The 26,141-nt window shown below is 40.0% G+C and overlaps 1 protein-coding gene across 5 annotated transcripts in view; it reads right to left on the minus strand.

The window, feature by feature from the left end:
• gab3 (GRB2 associated binding protein 3) overlaps window positions 1–26,141 on the minus strand; it is a 142,326-nt gene that overhangs the window by 95,587 nt on the left and 20,598 nt on the right. The gene's annotated exons all lie outside the window — the stretch shown is intronic.

Raw genomic sequence — 26,141 nt, forward strand, 5'->3', positions numbered from 1 at the left:
ATCTCTCCTCATTTGGCAAACATGTTATCCTAGAAATCAGTCTGGTGAACTGTACTTTCTCTGACAAACATATTTTTCTTTCAATAGAGATCAAAAATGCATGTAATACACAAATTGTGATCTCACCAAAGCCCTACAGTTCCAGTCAGATTTCCTTGCTCCTAGACACAATCCATTTTGTACTGAAGGCCAACATGTCATTTGCCTTCCAAACTACATTCTACACTTGCTCGCTTTTAATGACCATTGCGCCAGAACATAAAGGTCTCTTTTCCAATCTAGCATGATTTAAATAATATTGCGCCATTATATTTTTCCTATCAAAGTGGAAAATGTCACACTTACTCACATTATAATGCATTTGCCATGCATTTTCCAACTCATACAACTTGTTTACATTGCCCTAAGCCTCTTTAAACCCTCCTAAACATTTACACACCCACATTAATAGAAATTGAGAAATTTTAATTTGATTCCCTCAGACAAATCATTGATATATATTATGAATAACTGGGGCTAAAGCATTGATCCCTGTGGTACTCGGCTTGTTACCAACTTCATTTCCAAACTGAGCCAATTATTCATATTCTCTATTGTGTTTGTGCCACTGTTTGATATGCCAATAAGATGGTGTATATCATCACAGGAATTGATGCAATGAATTGATGACCCCGTTTATGCTGGGACCTTGAAGAATTAGTCATGAAAGTGGACCACATTGAGTGAAACGAATTGGGAGTATTTCAGATGTTTCGTCCCCTGTCTTGGTGACATCCTCAGTGCTTGGGAGCCTCCTGTGAAGTGCTTCTGTGATGTTTCCTCCGGCATTTATAGTGATTTGAATCTGCCTCTTCCGGTTGTCAGTTCCAGCTGTCCGTTGGAGTGGTCGGTATATTGGGTCCAGGTCGATGTGCTTATTGATTGAATCTGTGGATGAGTGCCATGCCTCTAGAAATTCCCTGGCTGTTCTCTGTTTGGCTTGTCCTATAATGGTAGTGTTGTCCCAGTCGAATTCATGTTGCTTGTCATCTGTGTGTGTGGCTACTAAGGATAGCTGGTCGTTTCGTGGCTAGTTGGTGTTCATGGATGTGGATCGTTAGCTGTCCATGAATACCATCTGGAGGAAACATCACAGAAGTGCTTCACAGGAGGCTCCCAAGCACTGAGGTTGTCACCTAGACAGGGGACGAAACGTCTGCAACACAAATTCCCAGCTCGCGAACAGAACCACAACAATGAGCACCCGAGCTACAAATCTTCTCACAAACTTTGGGAGTATTTCTGGTGGAAGATTACTTACACGACATCCCAACAGTACCACTGATTCCACCAGAAGGTTCATGTGAGTTCACTTTGGATGAGGACAAAATGTGCTTTCATGTTCCTCTGGGTATATCCATGCCCTTTTTTCCCTAATAGCCCCTTTTCCTTCTTGCTTCTTCTGAATATAGGTTTTTTGTGACCCAGTAGCAATTTTAGGCTCAGTCTAATGCAAAAATCACAGATTCTGACGATAAATCAATAAAAATAAAGAGAACAAATTTGTTTTTAAACGTCCTCCATAATTCCTTGATGTGACTGTAGATTTCATAGCAAATTTGTTATATTTATATGAAATAAGATGCTATTTCCTCTACCGAATTAACAATAAAGAGGGCGTATTCCTTTTAACTGCTCTGTAATACTGTCTATTCAAGGATAAAACAATACTCTGTGACAATATTCTTGCACCTGATCTTGCACTTTGTTAAATAAAACAGAAAACTTTAGTAAGATATTGGGTGGAATTCACCCCAATTCCACCCCCATTACCCAAATGTGATGTGAACAATGATGAGAAATTTGGGAAAATAGCAAAACAATGAAAACATTCAAAATCTCAACATCAAGAAAAGTATTCCACTTTTCCTCTTAAGCCATAAATTGATGGCTTCAGAATCTCATAATTAAGCAGTGACCTTGTTTCTATACATTTGCATCTCATTAGTACTCCAACCAACTTATTTATGCCTGACTTCTGATTCCACTGTCTTTTCCTGAGACACTGAGCAGTGCAAATTCCTGACATAAATCAGAGCACGTTCCTGACACCTGCTGCTTTCCGATTGCTTGTACCAGCCATTATCCAACTGTTTCCTCACAACAATATCCCAGTGTGCTCCAAGGCCCACCGTCCTCATCAACTTTTCATCCATGCATTTCAGCATCGGGAGACCACCAGCATCATCACCATGCCTGATCTCAGATCCAATCACATATTACCTCAACCATTTATTCAACCATTACTCTGGGGCTCAGGGTCACCTTCTTCTTGTAGTCTTCTGTCAGATTACTTTGTGTACAGGGACACATACAATATCTTAGTTTTTAGCCTGCATTCTTAGCACCCACTCACATAGTGGTTTACTTGGAAGCTGCAGCCTCAGTCTACTTCACGTTGCTTTCATAGTGCATGTTCACTGACTTCAGCACTGATGGAGAGGTTTTCAGTCTCTGTGTGGGTCACATTGCATTTTAGAGTGCAGAGTTTCAGTGCTTTTACAGGCTACTAACCTCTGTGGCTTGCTTTGTACTTTAGCAGCGAGGTAGGCAGGCAGCTTGTCGTGGTGGGAATTACTGGACAGTCAAGGCGATGAATATGTCACTGTGCAACATTATGTCACATCGACATCACATTTAAAGCACGTGCTTGCAGTTTATGCAGCCAACATGCTCTGTGTGCTTCAAGTAAATTGCTATGTGTAAAAGTCAAAGGGGAGTAGACTTTAGTGAAGTGAAGTGAATAGAAACTACAGTCTGTAAGGGGTTCAGCCAACTCCAGCCCAGGGGCTGACCACAGTTAGTTAGGCACTGGGTCGTAGCAGAGTCTAGAAATCCAGTCTATAGATTAGCCAGAGTCGCTCTTGCAGTTCAGGTAGAATAGTTGAGGGACAGATCAAGCTGGTGTTGAGCCAAGCTCAGTCAGGGCTGACCTGCCAAATCAGTCCATGGGATTTGGTCAATACTAGTTAGGAGGCTTATCAGGGAAAGCAGGCATTGTGTTTCGCTGTATTGAGTCACTGAGGGAAAGATCACTGTGATAGGTGCCGTTCAAGATAGGAGTGTGGGACCTTGTAGAGAATAGGAGGAGACTGGGAGTTCCAAGAACTCAGGCTTCTCATAACTCACAGTCACTCTGATCTCTACAGGGATGGGTGTAGAGCTATCAAGAGCATGCAAATTTCAAAAATCATAGGGTCTGGGATAATGTGGGCAGGTTAATATGAAGGTGCTGAAAAGAAATGGGTATTGGCTTTTATTAAATAGATTCGTTGTTGGGTGTGGTGGTTCCTGGCTATGTCAACAATTATTGTGCATTAGGCAGTTAAGAGAATTGGATGTCTATTTTGGATACAAATACAATTCTGTATCAATATGCTTCCAGGCTTACTGTAGTCATGTAACATGTACCACTGGGGAAATTGGGGAAATCCATCTTGCAGGCAGTTCAATGCACAGAACACGGTCATAGACTGAACTAATAACAATGACTGATCAAGTTCATCACGATGGATATTGATATCAACAACAGTATGGAAAATAAATCTCAACTGTTTTTATTATGGGGAGATATTTGTCAGACAAGTACCCTGCCTCACAGTGCCTGGCACCTGGGTTTGATTCCAGCCTTGGGTGGCTGTCTGTGTGGAATTTGCACATTCTTCCCACGTCTGCGTGGATTTCCTCCGGGTACTCCAATTTTCTCCCACAGACCAAAGGTGCGCAAGTTAGGTGGATTGGCCATGTTAAATTGCCCATGGTGGAGAAAGTGAGGTCTGCAGATGCTGGAGATCAGAGCTGAAAATGTGTTGCTGGAAAAGCGCAGCAGGTCAGGCAGCATCCAGGTCAGGCAGCATCCCTGGATGCTGCCTGACTTGCTGCGCTTTTCCAGCAACACATTTTCAGCTCTAAATTGCCCATGGTGTCCAGGAATGTGCAGGCCAGGTGAAATAGCCATGGAAAATGCAGGGCTACAAGGATAGTTTAGGAAGTGGGTCTGTTTGGGATGTTTTTCGGAATCTCAAGAAGTTGGAATATAAAAGCAGCGATGTGCTTCTAAGACTTTATAAAATTCTAGTTAGGCCTCATTTAGAATACTGTGTCCAATTTTGGGCCCCACACCTCAGGAAGGACATACTGGGAGCGTGTCCAGTGGAGGTTCACACAGATGATCCCTGAAATGGTAGACCTAACGTATGATGATCATCTGAGGATCCTGGGATTGTATTCATTAGAGTTTAGAAGGTTGAGAGGAGATCTAACAGAAACTTACAAGATAATGCATGGCTTTGAAAGGGTGAACACTGGGAAGTTGTTTCCATTAGGCAGGAAGATTAGGACCCATGGGCATAGCCTTAAAATTAGAGGGGGTCAATTTAGAATGGAAATGAGGAGACATTTCTTAGCCAGAGAGTAGTGGACCTGTGGAATTCATTGCCATGGAGTGCAATGGAAGCTGGGACATTGGTTGTCTTCAAGGCAGAGATTGATAAATTCCTAATCTCGCAAGGATTTAAGGGCTATGTGGAGAGTGCGGGTAAGTGGAATTGAAACACCCATCAGCCATGATTAAATGGTACAGTGAACCCGATGGGCTAAATGGCCTTGCTTTCACTCCTATGTCTAATGATCTTATGAAAAGTTGGTAGGTTGAATAGCCTGCTTCCACAGCAGGTATACTATGATTCTATGAAAGGCGGTATGCCTGATATTGAAAATGATACAGGTTTAAAAATGAACTATACATGGTTAAGAAAGTCTCAACTGACTGTTTCATTCAGTGCATTGTAAGAATTGATCATATTTTGATAAATTACACAGCACAATGATTCAGTAAATATCATTGTACAAGCTTATGGCATAAATACGAAATAATTTTTATGAAAAATAACACTGAATCCTACAATTCGCTATAGTATCTGATTCAACTGAAACCTCATACAACAAATGTAGAAGTTAAGTAATTGTATTTTCTTCAAATTCGTTCACAATATGTCACTGTCCAGCCAAGGAACCAATGCTTGCTTTTCAAAAACAAAGTTACTTTTAACTCTGTCGGTCAGTCAAAGAAATACATCTAAAAAACTTGTGGCCTCTACGTATGCAGAAAAATACTGCCTATCAAAATAGCATAAAGTAGCAAAGCACCGAAACTTTCTGTAAGTAGGTTTAGAAGTGGCATAGTTTTCTGCAATTTCACTCACATAATGAATGTTTTAGCTTCTATATTTTAGCATACTCTCACAAGTGAATGAAAATAGGCTACAGGCTTGAGAATATCTTCCCAGGCTTTGAAATCTAATTGTGTTTGATAGCATGATAACAAATTGACACCTTGTCTTACATTGCTTTAGCAACTAGATCGAACACGCCTCTTTAGATTCTTCTCCCCCGTCACAAACACAAACAGCAAAAACTAATTAGGCTATGACTGTTAAATACATGCCAGTCTACTGAATTGATGAAACATTATAATGTGGATGACAGACACAATCTCTATAATATGCTAAACATATCATGCCTACATGTATGTTCGGTCAGTCTTTCTTTCATTATACATTTCCATGTACACATTTATAATTGAAATTGTCTATGTAAACATATGCTGTAGTTATGTTATCCCACCCTCAGAAATATTGAAGTGTATTCAGTGGCACCAAGGTACAATTACAATATGACACATTTGCACAGATACGGAGGTGGTGTATAGTTTGACTTTGGGTGATGCAGTAAAACATAACAGATCTGCCTTCAATTACAAATCTTAATTACTTCTATTGACTTAAGTACAATGGCAAATTCATAACTGGCAGCTTTACGCTTCCATGCAAAACAAAAATTAGTCCTGGATTTTCAGGCTCAGGATCGTAAAGGTGGACATCAGGTTGGGATAAGCAAATTGAGAAGTGCAGTCCTTGTTTCATGTAGAAACTACAGCAATCATTTGCAAACAAAGCAAGGGGAAAATGACAAGATAATTTTGGTTACCTCCATACAGATCATTCTGCTCTGCGCACATTTTGTTAATGCAAATTAACTATAACACGATTGACGAACTGGGTACATTGTTTCTAAAGTGTGAACTTTTAAAGCATGTATTGGTTATAACATGATTCCTACCCCATTATTTAAATGGTGCTGCTATTACACAATTTTCTTATTACATGGGATTGCATGAGAACAGAACTACCACGTTATAGCAGAATTGTTTGTACAAGCAAACTAGGAACTTCAGTAGACTCTGAGCTCCTTCAGCCTGCTCTGTCATTCAATAAGATCATAGTTGATCTGATTATTCCACATTCATATTGACCCCATTAACTTTTTACTCCATTGTTTGTCATGCGTGAGTCAACATTCATTTCAATCACTTGACTTTCATCACCTTTGGAGGGAGAGAAGTCCAAAGACTCACAACCCTTTATATATATTTTAAAAAAACATGTTAAATGGCTGATCCCCTATTTTTAAACAGTGACACCAGTTCTAGGTTCTGCAAGAGGAAACATCCTTTTCGTTATCTCCCTGTCAAGGTTGAGGGTTACATGTTGACTCAAACACCAGAGAACTCCCCTGCCTTTTAACAAGTAGCACCGCTATATCTGTTATATTCAATAGGCTGAGTCATAATTTAACACTTCATCTGAAAGATGGCACCTCTGACAGTGCAGTAATCCTTCAGTACTGCAATGGAGTGCTGGCCTAGAGTGCCAGATATAGCAACTCCCAACCTTCTGGCTCAGGGGCGAAAGTGCTACCAACTTAGCCATTAATGGTTACAGAGCAAAGACATTCTTATCAAATAACCAGTAAGGTATCAAGAAATTGTAAATATTCCTGGCATCCCAACACATTATACTGTCTGAAAGTGTATTGATTTTTCTGGGGCGGTCCTAAATGAGATAATGCAGCCATCAATATCTAAGTATTATCTATTTGTGATCATCATTTCAGTAACTGGAGAATCCCATGTTACTTTTACCATTTACACATTATGCTTTAGAAAATCTGGTTTATTGCTTTACAAAGTATGAGGGTGATTGTCTGTAGGACTTCCCTGCTAGACCTCTGTAATAATAGAGAAACAGCTGCAGAAAGCCTAGAAAATTTGACAAATTGTAATTAAATCATTTTTCCAGGATTTCTACAACTCCTTTTGCAAAGGTGTATTGAAAATTAATCCCTATACAATCAATCTATCTTAAATGAGAAAGTAATATATTGCAAACACAAGTGCGGAAATTCGTGGTGTTCTTTTGCAAAAAGACGCATTTACTGTATCACATGTAACACTGAATAATTAATCAACGTTTGAAAAGACAAAGATAGCAAGTAGAGACATATGTTTTCTAACTCCGTTTTCCTCAATTGTAATTAGGTTTTCCAACCTTTACTGCACTTGTTTGTTTCTATGATAGACCTAAGTAGAGACATATGTGATCTGCCTGTCTTGCTGGCAAAACAAATCTTTTCACTGTGCCCCCGTACACGTGACAATAAATTCAATTCAATGTTTTCTGTTTCATGTCAAACTTCCCCTGAGACAGTTAACAAACAGTGGAAAATATACTTCTCAGATGCAATTTCTTTTTGAAGGTGTTCCTTCCTATGATCAATGTCTTAATATCATAAAATAAAACATACTTGTCTTAAATTTCTCATTTGTAAGTGTTTTCCAGATATGAAATCAAAGGGTGCAAAATAAATACCACAAGAAAATATTCAAATAAGGTTTGTGGTAATTCTGTTAGCAGTTGATGATATCATGTTTATTAATAAAGAGTCTTCCATATAAATCCTTCTTTCCAGATGTATTTAGCTTTCCATGGCCTTTCTGCTACTTAGAATTAAGCAACTCCCTTCTGTGGTTATACACCCACTGTCTTTACTGTCAGCTGTTATGATTTTGCAATAAGCAGCACAAAATACTTCTGAATTTTATTGGCTGTCGACTCTTATGCTGAACTTAATCTCCACTAAATTGTCAATAGGTTATTTTTAAAACTGATTAGGTTCAACTGTCAGCCTAAATACTATGATTAAAAACTCACTATACTCCATCGAGCTACGTTCTGCACAATGATGCTGTGCTGGCAAAGTGCTGATTGTATCAGCCAGAAGTTTGATGTGTTACCGCTTGTAGATTCCTACATTATTTTTATGTTTGTGGGCGGCATGGTGGCACACTGGTTAGCACTGCTGCCTCACAGCGCCAGAGACCCGGGTTCAATTCCCGCCTCAGGCGACTGACTGTGTGGAGTTTGCACGTTCTCCCCGTGTCTGCGTGGGTTTCCTCCGGGTGCTCCGGTTTTCTCCCACAGTCCAAAGATGTGCAGGTCAGGTGAATTGACCATGCTAAATTGCCTGTAGTGTTAGGTAAGGGGTAAATGTAGGGGTATGGGTCGGGTTGCGCTTCGGCGGGGCGGTGTGGACTTGTTGGGCCGAAGGGCCTGTTTCCACAGTGTAAGTAATCTAATCTAATCTAATCTAATCTACTAAAACGTTCTTAATGTATACAATGTAACGTGATACTTATTGTGCAAAGCAAGAGAACGTTTTCCATTTTTGAGTTGTGATCCTAAAATAGTGACCATGTGCCAATATTATTTTGTCCACATAAAATCCTGCATGAGTAAACAACAGCAAATTTTGAAATCTGAAATACAATATTGAAAATGCAGGAAATATATTAAGGATGTATCAGCACCCAACAGCAGAAAAAACAATTAACATTTCAGGTGAATAGTCTTTAGAACTGGAAACTGAAAGATGAATGAGCACTTTTATATCACTAAAAGTGAACATGAGCAAGAAAAATGAACAGGAGAAAGAACAACTCATAAATGTCAACATTCAGATATCTAAGCTCTGCTGATAAAAAGGAGCTAATGGATTTAATAGACTGATCTGTCAGTTTAGAGACCTAATAAATAGTCTAATGCAACTTGATGGAAAGCCCCTACTCCCTGCAAATTCTACAGTTTGAGTTTATTCAATCTTTCATCATAACTCATCTTCAATGTACTTGGGAAATCATCACATCTTTCAGATATAATCTTGTAAATTTCTAAAACCTCCACTGGTTTTGTACTGTAACTTGTGAATATAAATACATGTATCTGAGTTTCATTTTCCTAAATTTAAACCTTTTTTGCCCACTTACTTGACCTATCCCTTTGCAGACTTGTTATATCCTCCTCATAACCGACTCTCCTACTTTGTGTCATCAGAAATTTAGCACCAATGTATTCTGTTCTTTCATCCAAATCATTAACATAAATAATAAACATTTGAAATCCCAGCACTGATTCCTGTCACACTCCACTCACTATTTCTCACCAACACAAGGATGGCAGAATTATGTTGACTCTGTTTCCTGATAGCTAATCAATCCTTTATAAATGCTATTATCTTACCAATGTCCCGCAACCTCCCCAACCCTAGATGGCTCACAAGGCTTTCCCAGAGTGATCCAGGCGTTCAAAGTGTTGTCATTTGTTCTATTCATCTGCCATTTCCAAATGTACAGAGAACAGACAGACTTCCAGTTATCATAACATCAAAATCAGAAAAATAGACCTTTAACATATTGTTTTGTGGATAATTCAGATAACTCTGACAACCAATGTGAGGATCAAAATGTGCTACCAACCCATACCCATAGATTTTTTGAGTGATATCCATGCCAAATTAATGTATCATTCATATGAACAACAGGAAAGAATCATGAGCAGCTAGCATCACTTAAAGCCATCCTTTTCTGCCTTTCTACACCTCATAAAGGAGATGGCCTTTGTTGCTGAAAAGGTGCTAGAAGTTGGGTTGAAAAGAATCTGACATGGCTAAGAGTGTAAATTGACACAATAGGAACAGCACCAGCTCTAGGCTAATAAATGCTGTCCTGGGTCCGGGTGGAGGAGGTGAAAAGGATGAGATGCTCTTTCATCACAGTATCTCTGATGCCAAATCCCAAATCCAAGAATCCGGATGCAGTTCCACAAGAAGGTTTATGACTTCACAGGAGTGATCAAGAACAGAGTACACATCTTCAAATGCCATGTCCTATAAAATGCAACAGCTCTGTTAGTCACTGCCCAAATTAGCACATCCCATCAGTCAACCACAAACAATCTTTAACAGCCTCATATCTTACATTCACAGAGTTCACCTCACCATTATACTTAACTCTACTGCAAGCTTCATGCCCACATCTTTCAAGCAGCACGCACTACCGCCCATTTAAACATGGTAGCCCCATCAGCCAAAATGATTTCACCATACTCACTGACACATTTCCCTTGATCTTGCATGGCAAGGTATCTCAAATTGTAAGCAGCAAGAGTTAACCAGAGGAGGGAAGGTATGTCTGATGTCTTAAAAGAGCATAGAGGGAGAGCTCATTGCTGAGGCAGTGGCCAGCACCTAGCCTGAAACCATTGAAGCTTATGATATCCTCATCTTTAATTCTTCTACTCACATCCTACATGTTACATATTCTTTATAATCCCCATATGGTTTACAAGCTGCAGGCGAAATATGCATAACTTATTTTGCATCACTCTCCACATGCTAACTTTATGGTTGTGCCTTAGTTATCTATTTTTAGATGGTGTCAAACAAAAGCTGTGATGATCAGTCATAGATGGAAAGTATGGACTGACACTGTTGGCCAATTGGGTTGCTGGTTTGTACTAACATTTTTGTCATGGGAGAAAGTGAGGACTGCAGATGCTGGAGATCAAAGTCAAAGAGTGTGGTGCTGGAAAAGCACAGCCAGTCTGACAGCATCCGAGGAGATGGAGAATCAACGTTTCGGGCAAAAGCCCTTCATCAGGAATGTGAGAGTGGCCCAAGGGGGCTGAGAGATACATGGAAGGGGGGGTGGGAAGGTAGCTGAGGATGCGATAGGTAGATGAAGTTGGGGGTGAAGATGATAGGTCGGAGAGAAGGGTGGAGTGGATAGATGGGAAGGAAGTTGGACCGGTAGGACAGGTCGAGAGGGCAGTGTCGAATTGGAAGATTGGATCTGGGATAAGGTGGGGGGAGGGGAAATGAGGAAACTGGTGAAATCCACATTGATCCTGTGTGATTGGAGAGTGCCAAGGCAGAAGATAAGGCGTTCTTCCTCCAGGTGATTAGGCAGTGGAGGAGATCCAGGACTGCATGTCCGTGGGGGAGTGGGAGGGGGAGTTAAAGTGTTTGGCCATGGAGTGGTGGGGTAGTTTTGTGCGTGTATCTCGGAGATGTTCTCTGAAGGGTTCTGCAAGTAGGCATCCTGTCTCCCCAATGTAAAGGAGACTACATCAGGGGCAACAGATACAGTATATGATGTGTGGAGGTGCTGGTAAATCTCTGATGGATGTGTAAAACTACGCCAGAAAAGGGCTGTACAGGTTAGTTCCACCTTTCATCCTCATTATGCTGCTGTAGGTGGTAAGGGATAAGGGATATCTCCTCACGATGGGGAATTGTGCAGCACACAGAAAAGCAAATAAAATCTAGATGTCTCCTCTCCTGAACACCACAAGGTACTTCCACAGTGATCTCGACATTCAATGTGTTGTTTCAGCAAACCAAGGATCCACTACGTGCCTTTCATTACATGCAAGTTGAACATGTACATTGCCTGCACAGCTGAGACACCATGTCATCAAAGAATAAATTGTGGCGACCAATAGTTGCCCCAGTATTTCCAATTGCATTTGACATAGTGGACTGCTGCAGGATAAAGGCATCAAGACTGCTACCAAAATCCCGGACACAACTATATGATTCGCTGCTTACAGTCACACAACTGGAAGCTATAAGAGTAGAATCCTTTCAGTTGTGGGATCATGCAGCAAGGAGAAGCCTGCAATCCTAGTGAAACTATGTGGTTGTTTTACATGTTTGTTTTTGGAAAGAAAGAATGAATTATCACTAACTCTTTTGGAATAGAGAATCTTAATAATTTCCCTTATGCAACAGTAGATGGCAAACTGCATGATATTACAAATGTTTCCAGTTCCAGCCTGAAATGAGAGGGACACATGAAGCTTAATTGCTATGGTTAAGTTCACGAGGGATGTGATCCCTGTCCTGCTTTGAAATTACAATTGTGGCTGCAGCAGGCACAAAATTTCAGTGAAGATCTCCTTTCTGCAGCACAATTGTCTTACACAGTTCCTAACTCGCATTCAGATTCGGGAATTAGTCTTTCAACATGCTAGGTGGATACACCCTCCTGTTGACAGCTCCGTTCCCTCTCACTCCCTCACCCCCCACTTCCAGTAACCTGTCCTTTCAATGGAAGCTCAGTTCATTTTTCTAAGTCATATTATATTCTCTGGGGAATGCTTACTAGTGCACTCATATTTGGAAGAAGCTGGTTTGTGAAGAAGTCTTGTACTCAGCAAAGAATCCCTTAGCACCTACCATTCCTTGTAAATGCTTGCAACTTGAAAGAAGTATGGAAAGCACCAAACACTCTCAAAATTGCAGCAAAAATTGTAGATCTGAAACAGAGAAACTGTAAGTGCATGAAGCGTAAGTTGGCTATGGTGGATTGGGAAAATACACAAAATGGTTTAATGGTTGGCAGGCAATGGCTAATATTTGAATAAGTACCATACAGTCTACAAAAATATATATTCCTGCAAGCTACATCAAATAAGAAAAGTGAATCAACAGTGGTTAACTGAAAAAGTTCAAGGTTCATTTGAAGGAAGTGGCATATGAGGATGCCAGAAAAAGTAGTAAACTTGAAGATTGGGAGCAATCCCTTGGAACAGATGAACTACATTTTAGAGTGTCACAGAAATACTAGGTGCCTTAGAAGTATCTGTTTAAATTGCATATGGTCTGGAAAGATAAGTAGCAAACATAACCCCACTATTCAAGAAATGATAGGTAAGTTTGATGTCAGTAGTAGAGAAAATGTTAGAATTTTTATAAAGGATATAATAACTGAACATTTAGAAGATAATGGTAAAACTGGGCAGAGTCAGTATGAGGTTATGAAAGGGAAATCATACTTGAAAAAGCTATTGGAATTTTTTTTGAGGATGTTACTGCAGCATAAGTAAAGAAGAACAGAAAATATGGTGGATTTGGATTTTCAGGAGGCTTTTGACAGGATGATACACAGGAGATTAGAAACAAAATAAGTGTGCACTAGGATTGGATTGGATTCTGCTCAACAGACAGAAAACAGATGGTATGAATAAATAGATCATTCTCAGATGCAAGCAGGCTTAATAGGCTAAGTGAATGGATAGAACATGGCAAATGGAATATAATAGGAATAACTGTGAAGTTATCCACTTTGGAGGAAAAACCCCAGAAAGTCAGAGTATTTCTTATGGTGGGAGAGAAGTGCTGCTATCCAAAGGGATCCTGGATGTAACTTATTTATGAATTGCTAAAAATTAGCATGCACATGCATTAATCAACTAGGATGGCAAATTGTATTGTAGCCTTCATTGTGGGGGGATGTGAATATAGAAATAAAAATTTGCTGCAATTGTGTTGAGATTTTGTGAGATCACACCATCAAGTATTGTGTACAATTTTTGTCCTCTTATTTAAAGAAAAGTTTACTCATCATAGAAGGAGAACAGCAAAGTTTCATCAGAATCCCTGGATGACACAATTCTCTTATAAGGAAACATTGAGGAAACCGAGTCTGTCTTCTCTAAAATTTCAAAGAATGAGGGGTGATCGCACTGAAACTGACAAAATTCCCACAGTATGTGACAGGGTGGATATAGACAGGACGTTTGCCCCAGCTGATCAGTCTAGGACCAGGTAACTCATTTAAGACCGAGAGGAGAATAAATTTCTTCATTTAATGGGTGGTGAATCTTTGGAATTTTCTACTCCAAAGGGCTGCAGAAACTCAGTCATTGAGTATATTCAAGACAGAAATTGACAGTTTTCTGAACACAAATGATATCAAGAGATATGGAGACAGTTTGTGACAGTAATGATGAGGAAGATGGTCAGCCATGATCGAACTGAATGTAACACCAGGTTTAATGGGCTGAGTGGCCTACCTCAGTTCCTATGTTCCTAGCTGCTAGAAGAAATCAACCAGCAACAAACCTATAATTAGTTATTATTTTTGAGCATCCAGTTCTGAAACATCTATTTCTTGTGTGAATCCTTAAACTCAGTAATACCTAGAACTGTGGTGTAATTATTTTGCATCCAGTTGGTGCAAATGTTTGCTTAACACTGTGCCACAGATTTGAAAATTAGATATGCTTAGTTGCTCTGGTTCCTGGAAACTAGCAACATAGTTCTGTGTAGGGTGTGTACCCATTAATTATAATCAACACTATGTCTGTGCTCTCAGTTTAAAATATCTTTTTAATGACTTCCTTATTCTAATTTTTCATCATGTTGAAAGATTTTAATCCTGATACTGTGAGGTTTTTTTAAAAATTCATAAATGTTTTAAATTTTTTTTTTATTTATCTTGTCTATATCCATCCCGTCACATGCCGTGGGAATTTTGTCAGTTTCAATGAGATGACCTCTCATCCTTTGAAACTCTCTATTAGCTTTAAATATTTGATTGCTTCATGAAGGTATCACATCAGGAACTTGAGTAAGTAAGTTAGTAGACCCTACTGGTAATTCTAAGATTCTAAAAATACAATTCTAAAGGATGACTGGAGTTAAGGAATAGTTGTGGAAAGTAAGACATTAATAAGGCTCTCTAACCACTTGGAATTATGAAGAACTGTATCATATACTCTTATTTCTTTCTTACTCTATACATCCTTTTAACTTTTGCATGTTGATTGACATCAGCAAAATGTTAACTTCTGCTGTATGCAGCAATTTGGATAAGGTTTTCAATTCTGAGAATGAGCTGCAGGGAAAGATGACAGATATGAAGTGACTTAGTTGAGTCAGCCTTTAGATATTGGAAATGCTGTACCAGAATTTATATTGTCCTTCTGCTGGCAAGTATGCGTTTGCTTCTCTGTTCCACTTTTCCTTCTTGTGTATCAAGTATGGGGATACCTTAATAAAACCTTCCTAGATTGTGTCCAACAGGTCAACGTAATGCATCTTATGTTATCTTCATATTTTCAGCCTATACCATTATTTAGTAACAGTGCAAAAAAGTTTTTCCCTGACATGATACAGCTTCTTAATTCACAAGTCCTTTGTGGTGCCTCCTCTTGGTGACATGTCAAAAGTGTCAGGGGAGGTCACAGAAGGTTTAGCTCTCAGATGTGCAAAGTCCAGACCCACTGGCAAGTGGACATATATTTGTGTTTACAAAGCAAACTCCCAGCCATGAGTGAATACTTGCATTGCCTTGTGGATGCATCAGGATATCTGAATGGCTAATCACCAAAAGGTAAAAATCTTTCCAACACATTCTCCAACGCAGCCAATTATAGTGCTTTGCATTCCTTTGGATGTTGATTTGGGCTGGGGATCTGATGTTGCATAGCTCAGAGTCTCCGTAAATTTTTTTTATAGAATCCCTACAGTATGGAAACAGGCCCTTCGGCCCAACAAGTCCACACTGTCCCTCTGAAGAGTAACCCACCCAGACCCATTCCCCCTATCCTATATGTACCCCTGACTAATGCATCTAACCTGCACATCCCTGAACACTATGGGCAATTTAGCATGGCCAATTCACTTAACCTGCACATCTTTGAACTGTGGGAAGAAACCCAAGCAGACATGGAGAGAATGTGCAAACTCCACACAGACAGTCGCCCAAGGCTGAAATCAAACCCAAGTCACTGGCGCTGTGAGGCAACAATGCTAACCACTGAGCCACCGTGCCACCCACAAGTTTGACGAGGCTTGTGCTCTAACGAAGAAATTCCAGCTTTGCTGCATAGCACTAACACAACACAGAAATCAGCATCTATCTGTGCTACGTCCAACTTAATTGACGACACAGATACAAAACTGATGCAATGGGCTGTCTCCATGGTAAGAGTGAGCACAATTTCCCATCGGTTCTTCAGGGCCACCTCCAGATGGGCTGCCCCCAAATATAATATGCTGACCTGCCAGAGTTCATCTGTTTCCCTTGATGCTTGGGGCTTAGACACGGCTTAACAAATGGATGGAACTCAGCAGGTGAAAAAAACAAAGCAAACAGGCACTCTCTGGCATTGCCAATCAGTGCAGAAGCAAAGTGCCTTGTAGTTCAAGGCCCAATTTACAGTCCCACGCATATAATACATAGGAAACAAAAATGAAAAGTGTTGTCTCAAGGCTAATTTCACTGTGATGAAACCAGTCATTAAATTCAACTGATCAGCTCTCAGTAATCATAAGAAATCCAAAACTAGAGGACATAAGTTGAAAGTGAGAGGGAAAAGGTTTAAAAATCCCTGAGGGGTAACTTATTTCATGCAGAGGGTGGTGCTGGTATGGAATGAGCTGCCAGAAGAAGTGGTGGAGGCTAGTACAATTACAGCATTTAAAAAGCATCTGGATGGGTATAGGAATAGGAAGGGTTTAAAGGTATATGGGCTAAATGCTGGCAAATGGGATTAAGTCAGATTGTGATGTCTGGTCAGCACAGATGAGTTGGACCAAAGGGTCTGTTTCTGTGCTACATAACTCTATGACTGCGAACGGGCTAAGAGCTGCTTAAAGTCGAATAGACTGACAGATGCTACATCAACAACTACTGGTGACAACTTTGCCAGACTATCCAAAGTCATTTGACAAAGCAGAAACAGTACTAGTGTCACACACGATGAATTAAAAAGTCAGCACATATATCAGCAAAAAATGTAGCTCCACAGAGAACAAAGGTTATTACCGGTTGTGGTAAATAATTGCTGTGATGGTTGGAACATGATCTTGAGTTCTGCTGGAGGTAGAACATGGTCAGCAATGAAGTTTTTGATACCATAGAAAGCTTTCATGCAAAAGTTGAATATTGAACACAAGTATAGGTGTTTATTAAAACTAGTAACTTGCTCCCCACAAGCAAAGCCAAACTCATTGGGAAATCAGTATTTCGGCAGCATTTCTACAAACATTTCTGTCTCTGATAGAGGAAAGAGGCAGTACCCCAGGATATACATGATATGACTATGCTCCTATACAAGAAGAAAGACAATGCTGTGTTTTTTTTGTGTGTTGTCTTTGTCAGACTGCAAATTTTGGCTGAGCACATAGATCCAGAATTCCAGTGAGTTTCAGAATGGTAAGATTTACATCTAACATGATCTTCTCAGTCCAGCAACCACAAGTGTAAAGCCAAGAACAAAATAGTCTAATATGTGTTGCCATCACCAATTTCACCAAAGTATTTGACCATATGAGCATAGTCCATCTACTTAAGGTTCTGCTAAAAACATTAGCTGCTCTTCTAAGCTATTGGGTGTGGTTTTCACTTTACAAAACAATATTGTGTGTTAGATCAGCTGTGATAGAATAGCACTGGCCTCGTTTGAGGTCCACAGTGAGGTCAAACAGAGTTGTCTGTTTGACCAAGAAGGTAAACGCAACAGAGTTTAATTTACTTCAGCATTCTTAGTTTTCTTCTTTAACACGTAATAGACTTTACACTTTGCAAAATTAAATTCACAGCAAATGGTAAATGTTAGCTGTGTGGTTTCTGCATATATTCATTTTACTTTGGCAGTTCTTGTCTTGAACATCTGGGAAAACTCTGTTGAAAATGTAAAAGCTGTCCAACAACCTTTTAAGGCATCACTGTCTAAGTAGACATCACTCACAATAAATGACATTACTGAATGGAAATTGTGCCCTTTAGTCCAGGAGTGTCCAAGCTTTAATATACAGCAAAACATGGCGCCATATCTAAATTTAAGCTAAGTGGTCCTGTTAATTTGCAAATATTTCAAGCTACTTATGCCAATGTTCTACTTGAGGATTTATTCATCATTAAGTTAATGATGCTAATAACAGTCATTTTGAAATCTGACAAAATTTAAATAGGAGGAGAAAGTGAGGTCTGCAGATGCTGGAGATCAGAGCTGAAAATGAGTTGGTGGAACAGCGCAGCAGGTCAGGCAGCATCCAGGGAACAGGAGAATCGACGTTTCGGGCATAAGCCCTTCTTCAGGACAATTTAAATAGGACAAATCAACAAATAAAAAACAGAGATGAGTTTCCTGGGATCTGTGAGCTAACATGTCAAGGCCAATGGTTGAAATTTGGAGATACTTACTTTCTTTCTGCGGTAAATGACATTTTGCTGTTTATAATTTCAATGGCAACATTAGTCCAATAACTTTAAATGAGTTAACATTGCTGCCAAAGCAACAAATAGAATAATATTGTACAACATTGAAAGCTTCGTAACACTGACAAGAGTGATCGATTACTTTCAACAATTCAAGTTAAATACACTAATCTTTTACATTTTTAGTTGTGCCTCAGTGTGGTCATGATTAATAAATTTGTGTTAGCTTGCATGTAGCTCCCTTTTAGTTTGAGTGTTTAGATTGAAAAATAGTCAACAGAAGAGCACTATGCATTTTATTTAATCCTTCCTTATGATGTGGGCATCACTGATGAGTCAGCATTTTATCGTCCATTCCTAATTGCCTCGCAACGGGGTGGTGGTGGTGGTGATGGTGAGCTGTTTTCTTGAACTGCCACAAATCTTAAGACATAGTACTGTTAGGAGGAGAGTGCCAAGATTTTGATCCCACAAAAGTGAAAGAATGGTGATATATTTCCAAGTCAGGATGGTGTGTACCTTGGAAGGGAATTTCAGAACTGTTCTGAAAAAGCAGCACTGGACCCAAAATGTTAACTCTGCTTTCTCTGGTGCTGCCAGACCTGCTGAGTTGCTCCAGCCATTTCTGTTTTTGGTTCACCTGGATCCTGGGCACAGACTCAGCCAGTATCTTTAATTTGAGGTAATTAACTATTAAGTGTCTCAGCCATTAACCTGAGTCTTATGTCAGGTTGTTGGTGAGATAGGAAGAACTTTTCACATCTTCAGGGGACCATCGACAGGAAGATTTTGCTTCCAGTTCCAATCCCAGCTAAATCCATAAGAACCATTTTGTAGGATCATGTGTCCATTTTAAAGTCAAATTGGCTTTCTTTACCAAATACATTTTAGAATTACATATTCATAACAATGGATGACTTCTCTCTGTTATTCAGGAGAACTGAAGCCTGCTTTTTTACACCTATTACCTCCCTCCCATTTGAAGATGTTCAGTTTGTATAGCCCCTGCTTTGTATGCTGCTGCTATATCAATTGTATTGAATACTGAGCACTCAAAATTAATGGCACAACATGAATAATCACAATTTTCATAGTAATTGCTATATAAAAACTATGCAAAACAATACATCTAGTACATTGTTTGCTGATGAAGAGAGACTGAGCAGTTTAGGTCTATGCTCTCTGGAATTCAAAATAATGAGAGGAGATCTAATCGAGGAGCATAAGATTCTAAAGGTGTCAACAAAGTAGATATAGCGTGGATATTTCCTCATATGGGACAATCTAGATCGAGAGGTCATAGTTTTAGGTTAAGAATGTAAGAAACAGATTAAGATAAATTATTTCTCATAAAAGGGTCATGAATCTATGAAATTCACTACCCTGGTTTAGAGTGGATGCCAGCACATTGAGTAAATTTAAGGAGAAGACACACTGATTAAAAATCTGTTTTAATGTGTTGAAAGATTATAGAGAGCAAGCAGGAAAATGGAGTTGAGATCAGCCAGGATCATATTATATGGCAGAGCAGGTTTGAAGGGTTGAATTGTCCACTCCTGCTCTAAGTTTTTATATTCTGAGAAGAAAAATGTTGTATTGATATAGATGCAAAACAGCTTTCAACAGAGAAAGACAGTCACAAAATGCATGTAATTTTGAGTTGGCTCTTGAAAATGGAAGGTAATGGAAAAAGGGGTTGGGGAATTAAAACAATGAAGGAGAAGGGGTTTGGATGCATTATAAATGGGATGGAGACAAGAGGAACAGTAGAGAAACAGGATGGTAGTGGGGAGTATATGCGATGGGATCAAGCGGATGTGAGGGAATCGTGAGAAGGACAAAAGAGAGATGATGGTGGCTGCATTGAGGTGTGGCAGAGAGATGGGATGTCAGCTATTATGTATGTAACACCTGACCTACCTGCCTTTTCATATTACATTCTGATATGTTCTGCACTCTGGCGAGTTCTGCCTGCAATCTTAACTTCAATCTAGTCCTCATCAGTTATCTCCTTTATTGTGTGCAAGCTTTTAGTGCTCCAAAGAATCCTAGAGCAAGCTATATATTCGCCACAATGAGGATAACATTGGTGGCTACATCTTTATCTGCCTGGGTCCTGAGCTTTGTAATTCCTTCTCTAAATCATGCTTTCCTTCCTTAAGACGCTCCTAAAAATCAACTTCATTGAGTAAGCAGTTGGTGACCTGTCCTACTATCCCCTGATGTTGTTCAGTGCCAAAGTTTTATTTGAGAGCACCTTAGCATGCTTCATTATGTTAAAGATGCTATACAAAATTAAGTTTTTGTTAAAGGAAATGCATTTAATTATCTGTTTATAGATAAGAAACATCTTTCCAGCTTCTTTCAGTGACCACTTGTGCACTGCTTGCCTAAACAATATAATCTTTGAATTGTGATGAGTAATACCAGGGAAGATCTGTAATTTTGTTTTGAAAGTTCCAGTCCACACACAAAGGAACAATCATCATGGATTCCCTAAATTGGCTCATTTGTTTACAAACCCTAATTTCCAATTTGTTCATTTTAAACGGCCAGTTTTTCTTTCTGCCAATGACTCATTAAAGCTGACTTTCACTGGCAATTGTAATCCCTCCACAACAAAAACAAAAAGGGCATGTATATAGACTACATTCCCTGGGAATGAAAGCTATTCTAAACCTCCAGCTAACTGCATTAGTTAGTCGCAAGCTAAAAGAAAAGAGAAAAACATGTTTTGAATTCCTTTTACTGCAAAAAAGGAACCTCCCATAGTCCTTTCCTCTTTATCTTTTGTCTACATTTGTTTTTGTGGGACTCAGGCTGTGCTGATTGCATTAACCCTGTGTTCCACTAAATAGAATCTTTCTACACTCTGGAGTGTGGTACCAGAAGTCTTTTGGAAAGATTACAGTTGCTTCCATGGTTGAAAACCTCGATACTACTAGAGACCAATTACGATAAAGTGCAGGATACTTTTTATTTGGAATTTGCATGTTAAAAAATGAGGTATCCCAATATTAGTGAATGCTGAAAAGATGAGGGAAGGGAATTGCATTGCTAAGAAAAAAAGTCAAAACAAAACAGAACTACTCCCATCTCCCAATCCCTCCCATAGAACGACTGTTTGAAAGAGGCACTGAAATAACCTTTTGCATTCTGAACCCAAAAAGCAAGGTTTTTTTTAAACAAAACAGAAATCACCCTTGAAATAACAGTTCTTTTTAAAAAAAAGCAAGGCCAGATTAAGGGTTAAGATCTTTATAATGAGTTCAGAGCTATGATATAGCAAAGACTTTTTTTGACTTGCCAGCTGCAGACAATACAACTTCCTTTTAAACACAGGTGCCATGTTTCTTAAAATCAGAAACCGAGCGCATAGGCCCATTAAACTGGAACTACTTTGAGGAGTTCCTCCTGATTTACTGGAAATCGTAAGTTACAGCCCAAAAGCACATTTCTTAAGCAGTCAGAAACTTGGCAGCCAATTTTGAGGTTTGGGTCCACAACAGACATTTTGTCACATGAAGGGCAATCCCTCTTAACAGTAAAAAGTTAACAGATTAGCAATCCCTCTAGGACTCCTCATGTGGGCTATATTTTTGGTTTTCTATTTTGTTTGTGTTGTTATGAGAAACCAATTACAAGAAATAAAACATAGTATGACCATTAAATACAAAGGGAACTACAGCAGCAGTAAATTAAGGAACTTCATTACATGTACTCTCACCACATAGATTGTTTAAACACATGGAACCAGATGATTTAAAATGGCCCATTGTCTACAGAAATAATAGAAACATAAATGATCAAAATGCTAGCTCTAACAAGTTGTGATGCAGAACTTAGCATCATTTATGAGATTGTCATGCTGTGTCTACAAATTGTACTCATTTCAGTCAGAAAGAAGCTTAAGGTCACCATCTTTTTATCTTAGTTAATGTGTTTAAATCAAATCTAAACAGCTGGAATGAAGGAGTTTTTTTCCCACACAAGGGACCAACTTGTATATTGTGCCAGACATTCAGTAGAGTTGGGGAGGATTTCACTTCAGTCACTATTTGAGGATTGTAAAAACCTAACAGATTTTCTATAAATATTGTAAACGTAGCATTGAAGTTAATGATTTTGATACCGATCACAATAGACAAATCAATCCACTTGTTTATAATGTTACCAAACCACAGTGATTGGTGTAGTCTTTGCCATTATCTTTACACTTACTTTTTTAAAAAAGTGTTGAATTCTATCCAAATATGTGGGAGGAATATTTCTTTGCTGTTTTGGAGAATTGGGTTATGCATTGCCTGTGTTTAATCACATGCTAATAGTTTAGTTCAGCTGAAAGGGATAGGCTGAAGGCTGCATGTTCCTATCTGAAACCAGGCTGAATCAATTCAAACCTAGGGCGGAATCTTTTGAGGGTGACAGGGGTCTAAACCACCAGGTAGCAAGCCAGCTGTTTAGTCTCCTACTGCAAAGGCAATCACACCTTACGTCACTTAAGGACTTGACAGTCCAGGACAGGCATTCCGCAAGCTTCCGGTACCTAGAGGCAAAAGTCTTGCACACGAAGAGCTCCCAGATAATCAGAGGTCACAATCTTTTTTTTACTCAGCAGCAACACAAAAGAGGCAGTGCCACTACTAAACCCACCTGATGCCTCAGATTTAGGAGGGTCCCAAGAACAGGTAGGTAATGGCAGGAAAGGGATCGCAGGAGAAGAGATTTAACAGCAAAGTTAGAGGAATATCTCTTGGTGGATCGTCCCCTTCCCAATGACAGGTACCTCAATTAGTCACAACGCACTTGAACAACTGACCTCCTTGAGAGACCATTTATTTATTGTGCTCCCAGCAAAGCAAATCCCAATTTGACACTGAGTTAATGCTAACAGCAGCAGTATAAGGTTCTTAATTGGGCATTAATTGACAGGGTCCCCTTCACGCTCCTGACTGATTAAATGCCTCTCCAAAAAACCAAATGTATCACATCAAAAGGTGACAAGATCCACACCTTGTTGCATGTTTAATTCCAGAGGATGAAAACTTGCTCTTGAAGTAAAGTAGCTATCATTGTAATTATTTAGCTTTGAGTGTTTTTACATGCTTCCTTTCTTCATTGTCCTGTTTTGCATTGCTCATTGATAGGAATGGCTTATTGTCACCAGAGTATCTATAACATTGCCACATATGAGGCAAGCATCGCTAATAATCTAAACCGAAGTGGGTAATTCAATTTGCAATATGTCAGAGTTCGATTGTCTTTTCAACTAGTCCTCTGCAGTGACCAGATCTACAGAAATCCTGTAGCAAAATGGTGGACATCATATGCTCATATTTCACCAGATATAAAACAGTATCTAAAAACAGACAAGCAGTGAAGACACCCGCCATTCCACACCTTTTGCCCCACTACATCGATGACTGTATCAGCCCCACCTCGTGCTCCCATGAGTAGGCTGAACAGTCCTTCAACTTCACCTAACACCTTCCACACTGACCTTAAGTTCACCTGGACCATCTCAGATGCCTCCCTCCCTTCCTGGACCTCTCTGTTTCTTTCTCTGGCAACCAACTTAACATGGACATCTATTTCAAACCCACCAATTCCCACTGCTATCTGGACTACACCTCCTCTGATTCTCCCCCCTCCATCCCTCATAAAAGCATGATCCCTTAATCCGAATTCCTCCACCTCAGCTGTATCTGCTTCCAGGAGGAACAATTCCACTCAGGACATCCCAGATGGCCTCCTATTTCAGGGACTGCAATTTCCCCTTCCATATGATCAACAATGCCCTCCAGTGCGTCTCCTCCATTTCCCACACCTCCACCCATGTACCCCACCCCTCCAACCGCAACAAGGATAGAACCCCCCCAGGTCCTCACCTTCCACCCCACTATTCTCTGGATACAGTGCATTATCCTCTGCCATTTCTGTCACCTAGAGACAGACCCCACCATAAAGGATATATTTCCCTCCCCACCCCTATCTGTGTTGCACAGAGACCATTCCCTCTATGACTTCCTCGTTAGGTCCATGTCCCTCCACCAATTCACCCTTCACACCCAGCAGCTTCCCTTGCCACCGCAAGAGGTGTAAAACCTGCATGCACATTTCCCCCTCCACCTCCATCTAAGGCCCCAAAGGTTCTTTTCCCATCCGGCAGAGATTTTCCTGCACATCCACCCACCTCATCTACTGAGTCCGTCACTCTCAATGTGATTTTCTCGACTCCAGGAGACAAGCCGCCAACTTGCTGGACATCTCTGGGACACACGCACCAAACAACTCCTCCATCCTGTGGCTGCCATTTCAATTTCCCCTCCCACTCCCCTGAGGACATGTAAGTCCTGGACCTCCTCCACCGCCAAATCCAAGCCACCCAATAACTGGAGGAAGAACACCTCATCTTCTGTCTTGGGATCCTTCAAGCACACAGCCTCAACATTTTCACCTATCAACGTTTCTAAATCTCCCCTCCTCCCACCACATCCTAGATTCAACTCTCCAACTCGGCACCATCCTCTTGACCTGTCCTATCTGTCCTTGTCACCTATCCACTCCACCCTCCCCACTGACTGACCTATCACAATTATCCCCCAAACTGCATCTAACTATCGCCTTCCCAGCTACCTTTCCCCCAGCCCCACCCCTATCCTCCTATTTTTCTCTCAGTTCCCCCCAACATTCCTGATGAAGGGCCTTGCACAAAATGTCAACTCGCCTGCTCCTCGGATGCTGTCTGACCTGCTGTGCTTTTTCAGTGCCACACTTTTCATCTCTGACTCTCCAGCATCTGCAATCCTCACTTTCTTCATATAATCATTAGGCTTAATCAAAGGCAGCTGTAAACACACAAGGATGTTGTGCAAACAAATATGAGCATTTTTACTGAGAAGTGTTGCCAGATATTATAGATGGTTTACAGCACAGAAGGAGGCCATTGGCTCATCATGTTATCATCAGTCAACAAAATTCTGACTACATTCATCCAATTTTCCAGATTTTAGCCCGTAGTCTTGAAGGCTGTGATAATGAAAGTGAATATCTAAATGTTGGGTACATGTTATGAGAGTTTCAGCCTCAGACATCCTTTTAGGCAATGAGTTTTAGAATCCTAACACCAAACAAATTTCTCCTAATTCTCCTCTTAGCCTTTGAGCTATGACCTTAAGTCTATGTCCCCTAGCAATCAATTCCCCTACTAATGAAAAATGGCCTTCCTAACCACTCTACCTATGCCTCTCAAAATCTTATACACTTCTCTCAGGCCCCTCAATCTTTTGCAGTTTCAAGGAAAACAACTCTACCCTATCTGATCTTTCATTATTGTTCATAGCCTCCAGACTTGGCAGCATCCTATGCAGCACCTCTAGTGCAATCACATTCTTCCTACAAAGTGGTAACCAGAACTACATGCAGTATTCTAGTTGTTTCCTAACCAGCATCTTATACAGCTCTACCACAACCTTTAGTTCCTGTATTCTATGCCTCGACTAATAAAGGCAAGTATCCCATATGCTTTCTGAATCATCTTATCTACCTACCAGAATGGAGATCTCTGACTGTCAAAGGATGTAAAGGTTTGAATTAGGAACGAAAGAGAAGCTTTTGGAAGATACTGAGAACTCCATACCTCAGTGGCACTACAGATGTATAAAATGTGCAGGGAGAACTTAAAAATGGAAATTAGGAAAGCAACGAGAAAGCCTTCATGAATAGAATAAAGTTAATAATCCAAAGGGATTTTTAAAATTCCCACTTTAGAACTTTTATTCCCAATTCATCTTTATTCCTTTCCACAACTATCATCAAGCTAATTAAGCTATGGTCACGATCTCCAAAATACTGTCTTGCTGAAATGCCTTCCACCTGTCTGGGTTCATTTCCAAATATTAGTTCCAGAACTGCC

This window comes from Chiloscyllium plagiosum, chromosome 15 (genome assembly GCF_004010195.1).
Source record: "Chiloscyllium plagiosum isolate BGI_BamShark_2017 chromosome 15, ASM401019v2, whole genome shotgun sequence".
Classification (NCBI taxonomy): domain Eukaryota; kingdom Metazoa; phylum Chordata; class Chondrichthyes; order Orectolobiformes; family Hemiscylliidae; genus Chiloscyllium; species Chiloscyllium plagiosum.